Raw genomic sequence first — 22,260 nt, 5'->3', positions numbered from 1 at the left:
TTTTTAGTTTGTCGCCTCTCCTAATGTTTCCTCCTTTGATTTGGCATGCATTTCTAAGCCTTGGTTAAAGGATCTGAGACATTTCTAACATTAAAGATGCTATTTGAATGCAAGTTTCTTCTGATAATTGATAATCATTAAGCACCAATGGTTTGTATTTTATTTATATTTTAATATAATCTACAGGTAGCAAATTTGCTTAGACTCTTCCAGATTCCTCAGATCAGCTATGCTTCAACAAGTGCAAAGCTCAGTGACAAAAGCCGCTACGATTACTTTGCGAGAACAGTCCCCCCTGACTTTTATCAGGCCAAGGCTATGGCAGAGATTTTGCAGTTCTTTAATTGGACTTACGTGTCAACCATCGCTTCGGAGGGCGATTATGGAGAGACTGGAATTGAAGCCTTTGAGCATGAGGCACGACTTCGAAACATCTGCATCGCCACGTCAGAGAAAGTCGGCCGCTCCACCACGAAGAAGTCCTACGATGGTGTCATCCAGGAACTGCTGAACAAAGCCAACGCAAAGATCGTGGTACTTTTCACACGGGGCGATGATGCCCGGGAACTTCTCGCTGCAGCTAGCCGAATGAATGTTTCTGGTTTCACCTGGGTGGCCAGCGATGGATGGGGAGCACAAGATATCGTCGTTAAGGGGAATGAGCAGGTTGCCAATGGCGCAATAACCTTAGAGCTTGCTTCTTACCCCATCAAGCAATTTGATAAGTACTTTCAAAGCCTCCATCCTCGCACCAACAAGCGGAACCCATGGTTTAAAGCCTTTTGGCAGCAGAAATTCCAGTGCCTGCTCCAGAACAGTCGGTCACATCAAAAGCTATGCGACAGGCGGCTCTCCATCAACAACTCCAACTATGAGCAAGAGACAAAGATAATGTTTGTTGTCAATGCTGTGTACTCAATGGCACATGCTTTACACAGGATGCAGCGCATATTGTGCCCAAATACCACCAGACTCTGTGATGCCATTATGCCACTGGATGGGAAGAAGTTATACAAAGAACACTTAATCAAAATTAACTTCAGCGGTAAGAACTTTATCTGTGTCACTTTGAATGGGATAAATGATTAGACAGAAGTTTGTTGTTATCATGCTTTCTCGATCCGCTGCATTTTTCTACGCTCTAGATGTTGTTTCAAACCATTGTGAGTAAGAGCTTCTAATGCCCTGGGGAAAGTATTTCACATGCCACTGAATATCAGGGGGCGATGCTATGATATCTCTTGTTGAAGGTGATCGTGTTTGGCTCACCATTGTGGCCTAAATATTACTTGCCACTTGTCAGCATGGGCTGATTCATTTAGAATCAGAGTCATTGAGTAATGCAGCACAGAAGAGTCCCTTCAGCCCATTGTGTCTGTACAAACCTATCTACACTAGTCTTACTTTCCTGCACTAGGCCCATAGCCTTCAATGACATTGAGTGCTCATCCAAGGACTGTTTAAAGGTTGTGAGGTTTCCTGCCTCAACTCCCCTCCCAGGCAGTGCATTCCAGATCCCCACCATCATCTGGGTGAAAAGACTTTTCCTCAAATCACCTCTAAATCTCCTGCCATTCACCTTAACATTATGCTCCCTCATTATTGACCCTTCAGCTAAGGGGAACAGCTGCTTCCTACCTGCCCTGTCCATAATCGTACACATCTCAATCAGCTCCCCTTCAACCTTCTCTGCTCTGAAGAAAACAACTCAAGCTTATCCAGCTTCTCTTCATGGCTGAAATGCTTCATCCCAGGCAACATCCTGGTGAATCTCCTCCTGCACCCCCTCCAATGCAGCCACATTCCTTCCTCTATGGAGCTGTAGTCTTTCAGTACAAAGCAATATGCACTGCGCACAGACACATAGCTCCGCTGAAGAATGCAGTGTACAGTATACAGGAAAACATGAACTAAAATACCTGAATGGAATCAGGATACAAATCAAGCGTAGTGATTAAAAGGGAGCTCAAATTTACTTTGCGTTCAAGACACACAAACCAACATCATGTCATGTTTCATAGAAAATGCTTCAAATATTCACCATCGATGTTTCGAGTCATGACCCAATGGGGAGGTGGTTACGTAGTGATAGTGTCTCTAGGGTAGTAAACCAGAACTTCATGCTGCTATCTGGGGACATGAATTCAAATCCCACCACAGGAGAGAGTGAGTCTGAGTTCAATAAACCTGGCCTATGGTGACTGTGTAACCATTGTTGTAAAAACCCATCTGGCTCACTAATGCCCTTTAGGGGAGGAAACCTGCCATCCTTACCTAGTCTGGCCTACATGTGAGTCCAGACCCACAGCAATGTGGTTGATTCTTAACTGCTCTCTAGGGCAATTAGAGATGGGCAATAACTGCTGGGCCAGCTAGCAATGCCCACATACCATGGATGATTTATTTTTTAAATTGCCCTGAAGCACTAACTCTGTTTCTTTCTCTGCAGATGCTGCTAGAGTTGCTGAGTTTCTCCAGTATCTTCTCTGTTGGTTTCAGATTTCCAGCATCTGCAGTATTTCATTGTAAATATTCTGCTATAAAGGAACAGGCAAAATTATCTTATTTTGTTCTGCATTAAGGTATATTTTTGGTAAGAAAAAATTCGAGCTGAGTGCATCCATAGTTTCTCAGACTGTTGATGGTAGTAAGTATCTTTTACATATCACCTACCTCAGATTTATTGCTTGATATTGAGGTGTTAATATTAAAAAATTGTTTCAGTGTGGGATCTAGAGTAGGAAGGAATCCAGAGGATGAAGGTTTGGAACTGAACCCTGGTAAAGACGAGCCAAGGGTTTAGAAATGTCAGCATCTGATTTTAGAATATGTAAATGGTGATCGCAAGTTCCAACATAAAACACAGTCACTGAGCCATAAAGTCATTTGAAGTTTCTGTGCAGCATCTCCCCAGATGTGTGGGAAATGTTTGGTATAGCTGTGTGGTGCGCTGAGATATTTTGCACCAAGATTTGAGAGGGTTTTTCATCAAATCAAAACATACATGAAGACATCAGGAGACCAAGTAAAACAATTCAAATGGGAACCCCTGAATGAAGAGCATAGGACATAGTAGCAGAGGTAGGCCATTCAGCCCTTCGAGTCTGCCTGCCATTCAATGAGATCATGGCTGGTCTGATTACCCTCAACTCCACTGTCTTGCATTTTCTGTGTAACCCTTGATCCTCTCACTGATTAAAAATTATTCCACGTTTGCCTTGAATTTCTTAATGACCCAACCTCAACAGCCCCCTGCAGTAAAGAATTCTATAGATTTACTACCTACTAAGAAAAGAATTTCCTCCTCATCTCTGCCTTAGAAGACTGACCCCTTATTCTGAGATGATACCCTCTGGCCCTAGACTCTCCCAGAAGGGAAAACAACCTTTCCTCACCTACCCTGTCAAGTCCTCTCGGAATTTTCTATATTTCAATAAGGTCACCCCACATTCTTCTAAAGTCAATGAGTACAAGCCTGACCTACTCAACCTCTCCTCCTAAGGCAATCCCTCCATCCCTGGTATTAGCTGAGTGAACCTTCTCTGAGTGCTTCCAATGCCAGTATATCATTGAATCTGTAACCTTTTGTGACCATGGGGTCTCATCACACCAAGAGAACAGTCTGGTGACCCTCTCTCAGAGATACAAAAAATCTTTAATGAAAACAGGTATTGCTGGGAAAACTCAGCGGGTCTGGCAGCATCTGTGGAGAGAAAGCAGAGTTAACGTTTCAGGTCCAGTGACCCTTTTTCAGAATGCTTCAGTGGACCTGAATGTTAATTCTCCATTCTTTCCACAGATGCTGTCAGACCTGCTGAGATTTTCTGGCAACTTCTGTTTTTGTTTCTGATTTATGGCATCTGCATTTTTTTTTGTTTAATATTAAAACCTTTCTCTTTCTGATGTGTCAACTGTCCTGCTGAGCACTGGAGACAAGAATCTTGATTTCCTCCTGCCCTGCCTGCCTCTTAGTGAAGCTGCTTTCTCTCACAGCAGTGCGAAAGAGGAAAATAATTGACACCAACATGAGACTCAAACAAGCTTTGGCTCAGAGCACATTGGCACACAGCCAGTGACCCATGAGCACCAAGCACTGAAACAACTTGTTGACGAGGAAGGCCAGGAAATTGATCAGCTACCGAAGGCTGCTGACCAACTATATGGACCTTAGGGTGAGGATGATATTACAAGCCATCAATTTGAGAGATTACAGGATTCCAGAACCCGGGGTCATAAAGAGTATGCCTTCTTAGGACAGAGATGAGGAGAAACTTCTTCACCCAGAGGATAGTGAGCCCGTGGAAATCACTACCACATAAAGTGGTTGAGGCCAAAACATTATGTGTTTTCAAGAAGGATGGAGATATAGATCTGTTGGCTAAAGGGATCAATGGATATGGATCTGTTTGTCTGATGTAGTGTTTCTCACAGTCTCTACAGGGGATCTTGTAGATGACGTTGGTCCTGTCCATGGTGGGGAGTGGGTCTTTAGTTCGGGTGAGAAGTTGTTGTAGAGTTGATGTGCACTTGTGTGCCACCCTGATGCCCAGCAGTTGTAGGAGTCTTGTGTTCTGATGTGTTCCTGATGTAGGGTAGTGTGATGAGTGTGTCAGGGCATGTAGTATCTTCCTGATGTTGTCCTTGTAGGCATCTTCTGACCCAGTTTTTTGGATATCCATTATCCATGAAAACCTGGAAGAGGTATTCTTCTTCCTCATGGCGTAGTTCCATGTTGCTGCAGTGTGCTGTTGCCCTTTTAAATAGCGTTCGTGCGCAGCTTCGTTTGTGTGTGCTGGGATGGTTACTGTTGAAGTTCAGTACCTGGTCCGTGTGTGTGACTTTTCTGTGTACTTTCGTTTGGAGTTTACCTCCAGAGGGTATAGAGCTCAATGATCAACCGTGATCATATTGAATGGTGGAGCAGGCTCGAGGGTTGAATGGCCTGATCCTCCTCCTGTCTCCAGTGTTTCTACATAACTCTGTAATCTAGCAATCTCTGCTCTAGCAACGTGTGTGCTCCAGCACCCACAGTATTTTCAGACTTCCTTGCAGTGGCTCCACATCGATTTTTTTTATAGTATGTTTTGTCACAGTTTGAATACCCTACTTCCTGATTTGTTAACTTTCAACTGGAAAGTATTTCATCCGTTAGACATGTGATTGGTACAAGTCAAGGTGAGGTCTTTACTGAATTGTGGAATAAAAGGTGTGTGGATATGTGTGACCTTGTGTAGTCCAGTAAATTCTTCAGACAAGACAAGGCCCCGTCCCAAATCTCCAGATTAGGCAAGCACAACCTGAGAACAATGGTAACACAATTTTCTATAACCCAGATCTTGAGACTCATTCCAACCTGAAATTCCTCCTTACAGCATGACATTAGACATGAGGGTGGCACGGTGGCTCAGTGGTCAGCACTGCTGCCTCACAGCACCAGGGAGCCAGGTTCAATCCCACCCTCAGGTGACTGTCTGTGTGGAGTTTGTATAATCTCTTTCTGTCAGCATGGGCTTCCTCCAGGTGCTCCTGTTTCCTCCCACAATCTAAAGAGTTTTAGGTTAGATGGATTGGCAGTGCTAAATTGCCTCCATAGTGTTGAGGTTGGTTGGCTCGCCAAGCTGGTTTATTGTTCCGCAGACGTTTCATTACCGAGCTTGGTAACATCCTCAGTGCAGCTTCAGTGTTTTCCCGTCTGGTATTTAAACTCTGGAGTCCGTTGAGCTGGATTGCCTCACTTCTGGTTTTCCTTCGTAGTGGAGGGTATATGGGGTCGAGTTCTATGTGTTTATTAATGGCTGGCTTCATGCAGTGCCAGGCTTCTAGGAATTCCTGTGCCTGTCTCTGTTTTGCTTGTCCCAGGATCTTGATGTTGTCCCAGTCGAATTGGTGATTCTCCTTATCCTTGTGGAATCGAGATGAGTGAGTATTGGTCATTTTTTTTTTTGTAGCCAGTTGCTGTTCGTGTACCCTTATCATTAGTTTCCTTCTTGTTTGTCTGATGTAGTGTTTCTCACAGTTTCTGCAGGGGATCTTGTAGATGGCATTGGTCCTGTCCATAGCAGGGAGTGGGTCTTTAATTCGGGTGAGCAGTTGTTGTAGGGTTGATGTGGACTTGTGTGCCACTCTGATGCCCAGCGGTCATAGGAGTCTTGTGGTTAGTTCCGATGTGTTCCTGACGTAGGGTAGTGTGATGAGTGTGTCAGGGTGTGTAGTATCTTCCTGATGTTGTTCGTGTAGGCATCTTCTGACTCAGTTTTTTGGATATCCATTATCCATTAAAACCTGGAAGAGGTATTCTTCTTCCTCATGGCGTAGTTCCGTGTTGCTGCAGTGTGTTGTTGCCCATTTAAATAGTGTTTGTACGCAGCTTTGTTTGTGTGTGCTGGGATGGTTACTGTTGAAGTTCAGTACCTGGTCCGTGTGTGTGGCTTTTCTGTGTACTTTCGTTTGGAGTTTACCTCCATAGTGTCCCGGGATATGCAGGCTAGGTGGGGTAGCCATGGGAAATGCAGGTTTATAGGGATATGATAGGTTAGAGGGGTCTAGTGGGATGCTTCTCAGAGGGTTGTTGTGGACTTGATGAGCTGAACGGCCTGCTGTCACATTATAAGGATTCTATGTCAGTGTTATGTCTGACAAAAGAGCCAATTCGATTGCATTAATAAGGGCAAACAGCAGATTGAGTTATAACCTTGGTTGTATAATTGCAACAGCATCTGGTCCAGAAGCATTTTAAAGATCAGATAAAACTATCTAGCATAAAAATCTAAAAGTACATTGCATATAAAAGTGGTGATTGGTATCAATCTATCTGTCGCCGTCTTTGATAATGCTCAAGTGGCCACTTTCTTTGCAGCTTACCTCATAATGATATTTTGTCTGCAGAATTCCTGGTTTCTATGGCGATATAATGCTGTGGCTGTCTGGGTTTAATCTGGATTATGAGATCTTTCTGTTAAAAGATGATAAGAGATCAAATCCAATCCCCAAGCTAAGTGGTTAATGGCATCTCTCTTAACTAATACCATAATATTGATAGGTTAGCATAGATTTTTTTCTGCAAGAACTTCATTCTTTCTCTGCTACTGAACAAATGGTTGATGTTATAACTGTGATAAATTATTGTGGAAATAGCAGAGCCAGCAATAGAACGTGTGTTAACTGTACACTACATAGAATGTGCCACTATGTCTCCTATTCAAAAGCTTATTTTTCTGTAACCTCTGAACTGTGCAGTTCCTTAACTTTCTCAATCTTCCACACTCATACAATCTACAGGTTATTAAATCACAATTCTGGTGCTCTTCATTTATTTTCATTTTATTTCTATGTTTTTCAACATTGGTGATCTCCTGCACTATGGGTCATGACTCCTGACCTGGAATCACAAATCTGACCTTGACTCTTCTGGAGTACTGTGCCCAGTTCTGGTCGCCCTGTTATAGGAAGGATATTATTGAGCTGGAGAGGGTTCAGTAAAGATTTACCAGAATGTTGCCAGGAATGGAGGGTTTGAGTTATAAGGACAGGCTGGATAAGCTGGGGCTTCTTTCACTGGAGCATAGGAGGTTGACGGATGACCTCATAGAGGTTTATAAAAATCATGCGGGTATAGATAAGGTGAATGGCAGGTGTCTTTCCCCTCGGGTGGGGAATTTCAAGACTAAGGGGCACATGTTTAAGCTGAGAAGAGAAAGATTTTAAAAAGATATGAGGGGCAATTCTTTTACACAGAGAATGGTTTATATGTGGAATGAACTTCCAGAGGAAGTGATTGATGCGAGTACAGTTACAACATCTAAAAGACATTAAAGTACATAAGTAAGGAATGTTTAGGGAGATATGGGCCACATGCAGGCAGGTGGGACTAGTTTACTTTGGGATTATGGACTAGGTGGACTTAAAGGTTTGTTTCTGTGCTGCATGATTCTAAGTAGGCTGATGGAACCTGACAGTACCCAGGAACATTTAACATACAAACTCTGAGAGAGAGTCTGCTTGCTACTGCTGCTGAGCACTTTCCCCCATGAATGTCAAAGAACTGTGAAATTCAAACACAAATGATTGGGAGTTAGCCAAATGACAAGTACAAACGAAGAGAATCACTTATTACAAGATTTGCTGCCATTTTTTCAAAGGGTCCAGAATGTTACAAGAGAATTTTTTTTAATTACTGGATTTAAAAGCTTAATGTAGTCTGACACAATCCAAGCTGAATACATTGTGGAAACTGTTGTCAATACCTGTCAAGCCAGCTATACATATCTCGATCTTCCCACGACATTTCAAGCAGTCTTTTATCATCATGCATTCAGCTGATGGCAGTACCAGTGAGAATTAAAGGGACTAGAACAGTTTCTATGGGAAATTCTGGGTGGCACATTAAAAGTTTGTTTTAGCCATCGTTACTGATCCTGATTATTAAGTACGGATCTAAAATTTAAACAGATGTGGCAATACAATCCTCTCTGAAAGCAATCTACAGTTTATCTTCAATTGCTTTTAGCTTTATTCCACTTCATGTTTAGTACAAAATCCTTGTTGAATTTAGATTTACTGCACCAAACAATATGCCAGCTTTGTTTATAATATGTCTAGTGTGCAGATCCAGTGTAAAAAATCTGTCAAATACTCTTGTTACCAACATCAATACCATCACTGTTGCCTATCACATCTACCCTATGTCACTTATTTTCAGCAATTGCACTATCTTACAATAAAGGACCTCATTTATTTATACACTGTTTATTACTTCTGGCATTCTGTGTCTAGTCACCCAGTTATAGGAAGGATATTATTAGGCTAGAAAGGGTTCAGAAGAGATTTACCAGGATGTTGCCAGGTATGGAAGGTTTGAGTTATAAATAAAGGTTGGATAGTCTGGGACTATGTTGGTCCCCTTCAGACAGAAATGGGGAAGTATATAATGGGGGAAAAAGAAATGGCTGAGGAACTGAATGCATACTTTGGTTCTGTCTTCATAAAAGAGGACACAAGTCAGATACCAGAATTGTTGGGGGATGCAAGATTTAGTGACAGGGAAGAACCAAGAGAGATCAATGTTAGTAGAGAAAGGGTGCAGGGAAAATTGTTGGGATTGAAGGCTGATAAATCCCCAGGGCCTGATAATCTACATCCCAGAGTACTTAAGGAAGTAGCTTTAGAAATAGTGGATGCATTGGTGGTCATCTTCCAGGATTCTATAGACTCTGGAACAGTTCCTGAAGGTTGGATTGTAGCTAATGTCACTCCAGTTTTCAAAAAGGGAGGTAGAGAAAAAAACAGGGAATTACAAACCAGTGAGCCTAACATCGGTAGTGGGGAAAATTCTCGAATCTATTGTCAAGGATTTTATAGCAGAGCATTTAGAAAGTTGTGGCAGGGTCAGACAGAGTCAGCATGGATTTATGAAGGGTAAATCATGCTTGACAAATCAATTGGGATTCTATAAAGATGTACTATGGACTATGTTTTATGGACTAAAAGATGGACTAAAATGGACTATGTTTTAAATGGTAAAAAATTGCAGCACGCTGCTGTGCAGCGGGACTTAGGTGTCCTTGTGCATGAATCGCTAAAAGTAGGATTGCAGGTGCAGCAGGTAATTAAAAAGGCAAATGGAATTTTGTCTGCCATTACTAGAGAGATGGAGTTTAAAAACAGGGAGGCTATGCTGCAGCTGTAGAGGGTCCTGGTGAGGCCACACCTGGAGTACTGTGTGCAGTTTTGGTCTCCTTACTTGAGAAGAGATATACTAGCACTGGAGGGGGTGCAGAGGAGATTCACTCGGTTGATTCCAGAGTTGAGAGGGTTGGATTATGAGGAGAGACTGAGTAGACTGGGATTATACTCATTGGAATTCAGAAGAATGAGGGGAGATCTTATAGAAACATATAAGATTATGAAGGGAATAGATAAGGTGGAGGCAGGGAGGTTGTTTCCGCTAGCAGGTGAAACTAGGACTAGAGGGCATCGCCTCAAAATAAAGGGAAGCAGATGTAGGACTGAGGTCAGGAGGAACTTCTTCATCCAAAGGGTTGTGAATCTGTGGAATTCCCTGCCCAGTGAAGCGGTTGAAGCTACCTCGCTGAATGTTTTTAAGGCAAGGCTAGATAAATTTTTGAACAGTAAAGGAATTAAGGGTTATGGTGAGTGGGCGGGTAAGTGGAGCTGAGTCTCAAAAAGATCAGCCATGATCTTATTAAATGGCGGGGCAGGCTCGAGGGGCTGGATGGCCTACTCCTGCTCCTAGTTCTTATGTTCTTATGTAACTAGTAGAGTTGACAAGGCAGAGATCGTCGATGTAGTATATTTGGACTTTCAGAAAGCGTTTGACAAACTCCAACATAGGAGATTAATGTGCAAGATTAAAGTGCATGGGATTGGGGGAATTGTATTGAGATGGATAGAAAACTGGTTGGCAGAGAGGAAACAAAGAGTGGAAATTAATGGGTCCTTTTCAACTTGGCAGACAGTGACTAATGGGGTGCCACAGGTGCTGGGAAACAGCTATTCAGAATTTATATTAATGGTTTGGATGAGGGAACAAAATGTAACATCTCCAAAATTGCAGATGATACCAATTTGGGTGGGAGGATGAACTGTGACGAGGATGCAGCGATCCTTCAGCATGATCTGGACAGGTTGGGTGAGTGGGCAAATCAATGGCAGATGCAGTAGAATTTGGATAAATGTGAGGTTATTCACTTCGGAATCAAAACCAAGAAGGCAGATTACTACCTGAATGGCTGTGAATTGGGAGAGGGGAGTGTGCAGTGGGACCTGGGTGTCCTTGTGCACCAGTTACTGAAGGTAAACATACAGGTGCAGCAGGCGGTAAAGAAGGCAAATGGTAAGTTGGCCTTCATTGTGAGAGGTTTTGAGTACAAGAACAGTGTCGTTGCAGTTATGCAGGGCCTTGGTGAGACCACACCTAGAATATTGTGTGCAGTTTTGGTCTCCTTTTCTGAGGAAGGATGCTTTTGCTCTCGAGGGAGTGCAGCGAAGATTTACCAGGCTGATTCCAGGAATGGCGGGTCTGATGTATGAGGAGAGATTGACTAGGTTGGGATTGTTTTCACTAGAATTCAGGCAAATGAAGGGGAATGTCATTGAGACTTATAAAATTCTAACAGGAGTGGACAGGGTAGATGCAGGGAGGATGTTCCCGATGGTGGGTGTGTCCAGAACCAGGTGTCACAGTTTGAGGATTCAGGGTAGATGATTTAGGATGGAGATGAGGAGACTTTTCTTCACCCAAAGAGTGATGAGTCTGTGGGATTCATTACCACAGGAAGTAGTTGATGCCAAAACATTGAATGTATTCAAGAGGTGACTAGATATAGCACTTGGGACGAATGGGATCAAAGGTTACGGGGAGAAAGCAGGATTTGGCTATTGAGTTGGACGATTAGCCATGATCATGAAGAATGGCAGAGCAGGCTCGAAGGGTTGAATGGCCTCCTCCTGCTCCTACCTTCTATGTTTCTATGTTTTCCACTGGACCATAGGAGGTTGAGAGGTGACCTTTCAGAGGTTTATAAAATCATGAGGGGTATAGATCGAATTACTGGTAGGTGTCTTTTCCCTAGGATGGGGGGATTTCAAGATGAGGGGGCATATTTTTAAGGTGAGAGGAAAAAGATTTTAAAAAGACATAAGAGGCAAATTTTTCACTCAGCGGGTGGTTCACATGTGGAATGAACCTCCTGAGGAAGTGGTGGATGTGGGCACAGTTACAACATTTAAAAGACATTTGGATAAGTATCAGAAAGGTTTGGAGGGATATGGGCCAGGAGCAGGCAGGTGGGACTAGTTTAGTTTGGGATTATGGTCAGCACGGACTGGTTGGACCAAAGGGTCTGTTTCCATGCTGTATGACTCTCTGCCAAGCAACATCATCTTTTCCTCTGTTACATTTCACTTATTATTTAATTGCTATCATTTGTCTTTTACTTCATACTTTTTCAAACTGCCCAAATATAGCATCTGATCTCTTGTGACTTCATCGTGAAGCTGCACAGTTGTGAATTCATCTTCTCCTTCATAGTGACTCAATGGTTAGCACTGCTGCCTCACAGCACCAGGGACTTGGGTTTGATTCCACCCTTGGGCGACTGTGCAGTTTGCACATTCTCCCTGCGCCTGTGTGGGTTTCCTCCGGGTGCTCTGGTTTCCTCCCACTGTCCAAAGATGTGTGGGATGGGTGAATTGGCCATGCTAAACTGCCCCATAGTGTCTAAGGATGTGCAGGCTAGGTGGTTTAGCTATAGGAAATGTAAGGTTACAGGGATAGGGTGGGATGCTCTTCAGAGGGTTGGTGTAGACTCGATGTGCCAAATGGCCTCTATCTGCACATAGAATCAATGATCCTAAGATTCCTTTTCAGACACGCAGAATTGTGAATCTTTACTTCCTTGCGTTTACTTTTGAGCTTGAACAAAGAGCTCCTCAAGCCTGCTCCCCCATTCAATAAGATACGTCTGATCTGCTTGTGATTGCAAATCCATGTACCTGCCTTACAGAGTTACATAGAAACATAGAAGACAGGAGCAGGAGTAGGCCATTCAACCCTCAAACCTACTCCCCCATTCGATATGATCATGGCTGATCATTGAGCCCAATACCCTAATCCCATCCTCCCTCCATATCCCTTGATCCCTTTAGCCACAAGAACTATATCTATCTCTTTCTTGAAAGCACAATGTTTTGGCCTCAGCTGCTTTCTGTGGTAGTGAGTTCAACAGGCTCCCCACTCTCTGGATGAAAAAATTTCTCCTCATCTCGGTGCTAAAAGGATTACCCCTTAGCCTTAATCTAGGGCCCTGGTTCTGGCCTCCCCCCACCAGCAGGAATGGCCTTCCTGCATCTAACCTGTCTAGTCCTATTAGAATTCTATGGGTTTCTATGAGATTCCCTTCAATCTTCTGAACTCCATTGAATAACAATCCTAACTGACTCGATCTCTCCCCATACATTAGTCCTGCTATCCCAGGAAGCAGTCTGGTAAACCTTCCATGCACTCCCTCGATAGCAAGAACATGATGAGGAAACCAAAGCTGTACACAATTTTCCAGGTGTATCCTCACCAATGCCCTATATCATTGCAGCAAGACATCCTTGTTCCTTTATTCGAGTCCTCTCACTGTGAAGACCAGCATACAGTTTACCTTCTTTACCACCTGCTGCACCTACTTACTTTCAGTGACTGGCATATGAGAATACACAGGTGTCATAGAAAATTCCTTTCTGAATTTATAGCCATTCAAGTAATAACCTTCCTTACTATTTTTGAAGCCAAAGGGATGTCCTCAATTTTATCCACATTCTACTTCATCTGTCATGTATTTGCCCACTCACTCAGCCTATCCAAATCACACCCTAATAACATTTCACTCCTTTGTTTAACAAGAATCCATCTACTTCTGTCTTAAAAATATTAAATATTTAAAGACTGCATCCAGAGACTTCCTCATTGAGAAATTAAGCTTCCTCATCTCTGTCTTGAATGGGTGACCCCTTATATTTAAACTGTGACCCTTGGTTCTCGATTCTCCCAGATAAGGAAACATCCTCTCAACATCTTCTGTGTCAACACCCTGCAAGATCTTGTATGTTTCTTTTCCTGCTACAAACCACAGATTTTTAACTCACAGGCATGATGTCAACCAACCATGGCCTCTCACTGTAGCTTGTCATCTCTACCTTCTTTTCTACCTTCATATTTTATATGGTGTACCTTGGGAAAGCAACATTTGTCCTCAAAGAGAATAGCTGCCAGTTATATTTAAGACAGGAATAAATTGAGGCAATATTTTATAGCTGACAACCGCTAACCTGTTACATATTATTTATGTCAGGTTTATTCAAAGAGAAAAATATTGTACAGGTTTGTTCTAATCATGAATTTACAGAAAATGTCATGATTCAAATGATCGAAGGAAGTGCTGCAAGTGGAGACAATATTACATCTAAAGTCCATTTTTTAAAAAGTCAGCACAAGACCATACAGAACCTTCAAAGGAAATGACAAAATATACCGTGCTACCAAAGGTGACAACTAATCTATATATTGTAGGCTGTCAAATCGTTTGGTAATTTTAGGTACTATAAAATACAATAAGCTACCAATATTTATTTTCAATCAACATTTAATGCTAGCATTGTGCTTTCTTTTTATGAAGTCTTAAATGATTGCAACAAAAGGATTCTGCCTCTCACAGGGTGATAGTTATTCAATTTGGAGTTGGTGGTCATAGAGTCATAGACAGAAATAGACTCTTCAATCCAACCAATCCATGCCGACCACAATCCCAAACTAAACTAATCCCACTTGCCGGCTCTTGGCCCATATCCCTCCAAACCTTTCCTATTCGTGTAATTATCCAAATGTCTTTTTAACATTGTAATTATACCCACATCTACCATTTCCTCTGGAAGTTCATTCGACACACGAACCACCCTCTGTGTGAAAAATTTGACCCCATGTCTTTTTTAATATCTCTCCTCTCATCTTAAAAATGTGCCCCCTCATCTTGAAATCACCCATCATAGGGAAAAGACAACTATCATTAACTCTGTCGATATACTTCATTATTTTATAAACTTCTATAAGGTCGCCTCTTAACCACCTACACTCCAGTGAAAAAAGTCCCAGCCTGTCCAGCCTTCCTTTATGACTCAAACCTTCCATACCCAGCAACATCCTGGTTTGTCAAAGGTATAGTGATCAGACACTGTAGGTAATCCTGGATGAGTGCCTGAATGTTAACTATGCAGCGGGCTTGCAATGTCCCACGTATGAATGCTCGTACTTACAAACGTGATCCCATTACAGAGGTGTAATTTTAAAGATCCGAATGTTTCCTGTACTTACAAATTTTGTCCTGCATTGTATTCTGACTTGCACACACATCGACTTGTGAACAGACTCAGGATCAGGCTCTTATTAGCAACCTAGAGACTGTCTATATATGTTTTTTTTAATTCATTTGTGGGATATCGGCGTCCCTGGCTGGGCCAGCATTTATTGCCTGACCCTGGTTGCCCGTGAGAAGGTGGGGGTGAGCTGCCTCCTTGAACCACTGCAGTCCATGTGCTGTGGCTTGACCCACAACACGCTTCGGGATGGAATTCCAGGGTAGTATATTTGCATAGTATAATTATATCCAGTTTTATGTCCTGGGGTGGCATGGTGGCTCAGTGGTTAGTACTGCTGCCTCACAGCACCAGGGACCCAGGTTCAATTCCACCTTTGGGCGACTGTCTGTGTGGGATTTGCACATTCTCCCTGTGTCTGCGTGGGTTTCCTCTGGGTGCTCCAGTTTCCTCCCACAGCCCACATGTGCAGGCTAGGTGGATTGGTCATGCTAAATTGCCCATAGTGTTCATGGGTAGGTTAGGTGGGTTATAGGGGGATGGGTCTGGGTAGGATGCTCTGAGAGTCAGTGTGGACTTGTTGGGCCAAAGGGCCTGTTTCCACACTGTAGGGATTCTATGAACATTTTGCGGTGATTTAATAAAAGTCATCATCAGCATGCACATAACAGGAATTCACTAAAAAGTAGTACATTTAATTTCTTCTTTACCATGGAATCATGAAATTGTACAGTAAAGAAGAGGCCCTTTGGACCATCAAATCTCCACTGACTATCTACTGTAATCCCACTTCCAGATCTTGGCCCCATAGCCTTGAATGTTATAATATTTCAAGTATTCATCCATGTACTTTTTACTATTTTGAGAACTATACACTTCAACTACATTCCCAGGCAGTGCATTCCAAATTCCCACAACCCTCTGGGTGAAAAACCTTTACCTCAAATTTCCTCCAAATTTTCTGCTCCTCACCGTAAAATGATGCCCCATCATTATGGACCCTTTGCTTTGTGTAAGTAAAGTCACAGTTTTGATGTAGCTGCTCCAGTTAAGTTTCCATTGCATGGTAAATCCCAGGAAACAGTGTTAGTTTCAGAGGCACTGAATTCAGCATCTTCCAGCAGTTGAGGGAAAACATTGAATGTTTTCCAGCAGGAGATAGGTACAATTCCTAATGTTAAAGTGATGAAAGGGTATGGGGAGAAAGCAGGAACAGGGGACTGAGTTGGATGATCAGCCATGATCATATTGAATGGTGGAGGAGGCTTGAAGTGCAGATTGTCCGACTCCTGCTCCAATATTTTCTATGTCTACATTCTGATTGTCATAAAACATAAACTTTTTACAAAACTTGGTAAGTCCTAGTTTTCTTTCTGATCGAGGACATGTAACTCCCTTCTTCGTTTCAGTCTTGCTGGTGTGCTGGAGCAAGGGCCTGGATCATTTACATGTTCTTGTTAACATTAATATATATCCACAGCTTCTGTCTTAATCTTTCCCTAAGCGTCAGGCCTTCCTCCATGATGAGGACAAAAAGAGTCAAGAAAATGTAGTTGTTAGAGCAACATTGTGACATAGCATGCATACCAGACAAGAAGACTTTATATCATTCTCACAATTTGCAACATCAATTTTGGCATCATTTCATTTATGCATAAAGAGTGGGGAACAGTTTTCTCACCCACTTTCTCATAGATATGCCTGCTCTACATCCCCAAGTAGACTAGATTTGGGATGTTATTGTCTTCATTTGTGAAGATTTCAATAGATAGTATGTCCTTGGCAATATTGTAGCCTATTCCTGTGCAACATATCCATTGAAGATGTTTTCTACTTGTCATTAGCCTATCTGTTTCTTAAATTATTAAATTTATGTGCTTGAAACCCTCTGACTGATAGAAATGGGAAAGAAATGAGTTGCTGTTACACTTCCTAATACTCAATGTAATTATCCTCAACCAGCTTAAATATTGTAGATAGAAATATTATGTACATCTTTATTTGTGCCTTTTAAAACACCCTTCTTAGCTCTTCGAATCCTCACACCTCTGATAGCAGTCACTATTAATGTAAGTTTGCTGCTTTCCTTCGTTAGCCATTCTTCAAAATAATTTTAGAAAGCTAATTTTTCTTTTTCTTGAATTCACATTTTTTTATGTAATCCTTTTCTTTTACTGACTATTAGTTTTCTTTTCACCTTCTGCCCCATTCCTAAGATTTGCACCTCTCTGGCCTTGTTAATCCACACTCATTTCAGACCTTATTTGTTGCTTATTAAGTACATCAATGTTTCATATTTTTGGGTTAGCTAAAGTGACAGCTAGCGGGGATCATAGCTTGTGATCCCATGAAAATCATTGTGAATACCTCTTCAAAACACACACAAGTGTACAATAGAAAGATGCAGAAAGCTGTGGAGTTGCTTGCTTTGTAAGCAAAAAACTGAACAATCTATACTGACATGTTCTGATAGCACCAATGTAGGAAATGTGGCAAAATCAAAGATAAAAGTTCAACAACAGTAGCAGGATCAGCAAGTTATGCGACTGTTGCAGTTTAATGTTAAAAAAAACTGAAGATTTTAAATCTGGTTTTTAGTGCATATCAGAATTTTTTTTTTCACTTGTGGGATGTTAGTGTTGTAGACTGGCCAGCATTTATCGCCTGCCCAAAGCTGCCCTTGAACTTGCAGAAGGTGTGGAGGAGCCGGTATTGGACTGAGGTAGACAAAGCCAAAAATCACACAACACCAGGTTATAGTCCAACAGGTTTATTTGAAATCACAAACTTTTGGAGAACAGCCCCTTCGTCAGATGCAGTGAGACGAGAGCACACAGACACAGAGTTTATAGGCAGACAGATAAAGAGCAGAGAGATCAAAGGATCATACAACTGGTGTGAGTGGAGTGAACGGCCTCCTGTTGGATCTTTAATCATTCATACATTCCTGCATTTTAGAAATTGTAGAAGCAGGATATGGAGAAAGGTGACACAAGTTTCAATTGATTAACATGCTGTCTCTTGATAAATTGTTATGATTTCTATACCTTAACTAGTTTGTAAACACACACACACACACACACACACACACAGTCTCTCTCTCTCATACACACACACACACAGTCTCTCTCACACACACACACAATCACACACACACACTCACACACACTCACATACACACACACACACACACACACACTCACACACACTCACATACACACACACACACACACACATAAACCTATGGAGTGAATCATTTCATCCAAGATGTTTGTTTATTTGCAGATATATTCTATTTTGTTCAAGAAACACACAATTTGTAGTCACAATCGGTCAGTATGGCATTTTATAAATTCCTTCTTTTGAAATGAAACCAGCCTGATTCCAGGTTAAAACTCTGAGACAGATTCTGGGCAAGGCCAAAAATGTGCATCTTTTCAGCAATATTCAAGTTCTGTACAACTAAGCTTGGGAGGCAGATTTTGGAAAGATGCAGAAATAACAGGGTTGTTATCATGGGTGACTTCAACTTCTCTAATATCAACTGGAACCTCCTAAGTGCAAATAGTTTGGATGGTGCAGATTTTGTCAGATGTGTCCGGGAAGGATTTCTGACTCAATATGTAGACAGGCCGACTATAGGGGAGGCCATATTGGATTTGATGCTTGGCAACGAACCAGATCAGGTGTCAGATCTCCCGGTGGGAGAGCATTTCGGTGATAGTGATCACAACTCCCTGACTTTTACTATAGTCATGGAAAGGGATAGGAGCAGACGGTACGGGAAAGTATTTCCTTGGGGGAGGGGGAATTACCATGCTATTAGGCAAGAACTGCAGAGCATCAGTTGGGATCAGATGTTCTCAGGGAAATGCATGACAGAAATGTGGAGGTTGTTTAGGGAGCAGTTGGATAGGTTTGTCCCACTGAGGCAAGGAAAGGATGGTAAGGTGAAGGAACCTTGGATGACAAGACATGTGTAACATCGAGTCAAGAGGAAGAAGGAAGCTTACTTAAGGTTGAGGAAGCAAGGATTGTACAGGGCTCTAGAGGTCTCAAGGTAGCCAGGAAGGAACTGAAGAATGGACTTAGGAGAGCTAGAAGAGGGTATGAAAAAGCCTTGGTGGGTAGGATCAAAGGAAAACCCCAAGGCATTCTATACTTATGTGAGGAACAAGAGGATGACCACAGTGAGGGTAGGACCAATCAGGGATAGTGGAGGTTCACTAGGATGTTGCCTTGTATGGAGGGCGCTAGCTATGAAGAGAGGTTGAGTAGATTAGGATTATTTACATTAGAAAGACGGAGGTTGAGGACCTGATTGAGGTCTACAAAGTCATGAGAGGTATAGACAGGGTGGATAGCAAGAAGCTTTTTCCCAGAGTGGGGGACTCAATTACTAGGGGTCACGATTTCAAGATGAGAGGGGAAAAGTTTAAGGGAGATATGCGTGGAAAGTTCTTTACGCAGAGGGTGGTGGATGCCTGGAACGCGTTGCCAGCGGAGGTGGTAGAAGCGGGCACGATAGCATCATTTAAGATGTATCTAGACAGATACATGAATGGGCAGGGAGCAGAGGGATACAGATCCTTGGAAAATAGGCAACAGGTTTAGATAGAGGATCTGGATCGGCGCAGGCTTGGAGGGCCGAAGGGCCTGTTCCTGTGCTGTAATTTTCTTTGTTCTTTGTTCACCTCTCAGTCCTAATCAGTTTACCCCTTATCCTTAGACTGTGACCCCTGGTTCTGGACTCTTCTGCCATCAGGAACATTCTGCCTTCATCTACCCTGTCTAGTCATGTTAGAACTTTATGGGATCCCAAAATATCCAAAGTCCAACACTGTTTGTTGTTATTTCTGATTTTAGTGGGGGTTGAGACTGGACCTTGCACGCGCAGATTCCCAGAGGCAGGGTCATCCATCTCCATTCAGAGAGAATTAAGTGTCCCTGGGTCTGCCTGGGTTGAGAAGGACAATTCAGAGGTGGCCTACTTCGGTGAATTTATATCAATAGCTAGGATTCCCCTTGGAGGGGTCAGGTACTTCTGACCAGCTCACAGTACACTTTACTGGGGGAAAGTCAGGGAGCTCAGGTCCCATTTAAACTGAGAAAAGTAAACGAGAATGTGCCTGAAAATTGCATACTCCTCTTGGAACTTTCAAAGATGTCAAATATCTGTCAAAAAATTGTATGGAATTAAAACTTAGAGTTAGACATTTCAGTGACATAACCATTACAGGATTTGTGGTGAAAGACTGATTTCTCAACGAATCATTTTCACAACTGGGTGTCTGTCAGATGAGCATTCTGATGGACTTGTATAACTGCAGAGAAGGTATTTGTTTCCATAAGAGATTGGTTGAAGGAACTTCAATGCATTGAATGTCCTTTTGAAATGGAAGTTTTTTTTTAATAGTGATGTCTTCAGTAGATCCAAGACTTTTAATTCTTTCTTTTTATTTGTTCATGGGAGCCAGACATAAATAGTTTGATCCGATATATTGTGCATCCCTGATTGCCCTTGAGAAAATGTTATGAGATGTTTTCTTGAACTGTTGCTGAGCTTGCGGTGTAGGAATGCCCACGATGCTGTTAGAAAGGGAGTTCCAGCATGACCACCAATTCTCAGTAGCAGCAGTGTGTACCATTCACATGATGCACTGCAGAACTTCACCAAGGCTCCGTCAACAGCACCTTCCAATGACCTCTACCATTGCAGAAGGACAAGGGCAGCAGCTACATGGGAACACCACCGCCTGCAAGTTCCTCTCCAAAACACTCACTTTCCTGACTTAGAAATATATCGTCATTCCTTCACTGTTGCTGGGTCCAAATCCTGGAACTCCCTCCATGACACCATTGTGGGTCTACCTACAGCACATGGACTGCACTGGTTCAAGAAGGCAGCTCATCCCCACCTTCTCATGGAGTAATGAGGGACAGGCAACAAATATTGGTCCAGCCAGCAGAGCTCAGATGCTAATACTGAATTTAAAAAAAACTCCTGGCAAGAAACCTGTAATAAAATTGAAACCTAGAAATAAACCGTCTGAGATATCTATAAATCCACAATGGTATATCTCCAACGGGACTATCATAATAAGGAATGTGGAACTAGGAGAATCAGTCACTGCTTTCAGTTCACTGTGATTGTTCATCTCCTGTTAGAGGTCAAACAGAGGGCAGTTTTGGACTCACAATGACTTTTTTTTGTCTTTGCTTCTTAAAAAAGCGGTTGCTGTTGCATGTGGCGTATTGTCTGCTGAAGGGCCTGTCAGTGTGAGGTTCATATGTGTTCTCCTGTCTTTCATTGGATAAGTCTGATCCTGGAACAAAATGTTTGGCTTTCTTCCTTCATTCCAGTGATTTGCATCAATGATGGCTGAGAGTTTCACTGTATATTCAAACGATCAGCTCGCTTCCTGATTTTTAATAAAGATTGTTTGAATGACTTTAAGCTGTGAGAAATTTGACTGGAATATATAATTAAATGTGACAGGGCTGGAAGTGCAAACAGACTGATGTTGCAATATTTATTATGAGCAGATTGAAGCTGATCCCAGTTATATATTAAACTAAAGCAGGGCAGGGACTTAGAAAGTAACTGTTCCCAATGTGGCCTCCTCTGCATCGGGGAAACCAAGTGGAGGCTTGGAGAGCGCTTTGTAGAGCACCTACGCTTGGTTCACGACAAACAACTGCACCTCCCAGTCGCGAACCACTTCAACTCCTTCTCCCACTCCTTGGACGACACGTCCATCCTGGGCCTCCTCCAGTGCCAAAACGATGCCACCTGAAAACTGGAGAAAACCTCATATTCCACCTGGGAACGCTACAACCCAATGGTCTCAATGTGGACTTTATAAGCTTCAAAATCTCCCCACCCCCCGACCTCATCCCAAAACCAGCCCAGCTCGTACCCGCCCCCTTGACCTGTCTGTCTTTTCTCCCACCTATCCGCTCCTCCCACTTCACTGACCAACCGCCACCCCCACTTCCTACCTACTAGCCTCATCCCTGCCTCCTTGACCTGTCCGTCTTCCCTCCCACCTACCTGCCCCTCCCTCCTCACTGACCAACCCCATCCCAACTCCATACCTACACTCACCTTTACTGGCTCCAACCCCGCTTCCTTGACCTGTCCGTCTTCTCTCCACCTATCTGCTCCTCTATCCACCTTCTATCACCGCTCCCCCCCAACACTATTTATTTCAGAGTCCCCTTCTCCTCCCCCATTTCTGAAGAAGGGTCCAGACCTGAAATGTCAGCCTTCCTGCTCCTCTGATGCTGCTTGGCCTGCTGTGTTCATCCAGCTCTATACCTTGTTTTCTCAGATTTCCCAGCATCAGCAGCTCCTACTATCCCTGATATCTGCCTTGCCTG

At 42.8% G+C, this 22,260-nt stretch overlaps 1 pseudogene; it reads left to right on the top strand.

Moving 5' to 3' along the window:
- The first annotated feature begins 180 nt into the window (after window positions 1–180).
- LOC109933164 overlaps window positions 181–22,260 on the top strand; it is a 50,384-nt pseudogene continuing 28,304 nt past the window's right edge.

This window comes from Rhincodon typus, chromosome 22, assembly GCF_021869965.1.
Source record: "Rhincodon typus isolate 14 chromosome 22, sRhiTyp1.1, whole genome shotgun sequence".
Classification (NCBI taxonomy): Eukaryota; Metazoa; Chordata; class Chondrichthyes; order Orectolobiformes; family Rhincodontidae; genus Rhincodon; species Rhincodon typus.
This window is presented reverse-complemented; position numbering and strand designations above follow the sequence as displayed.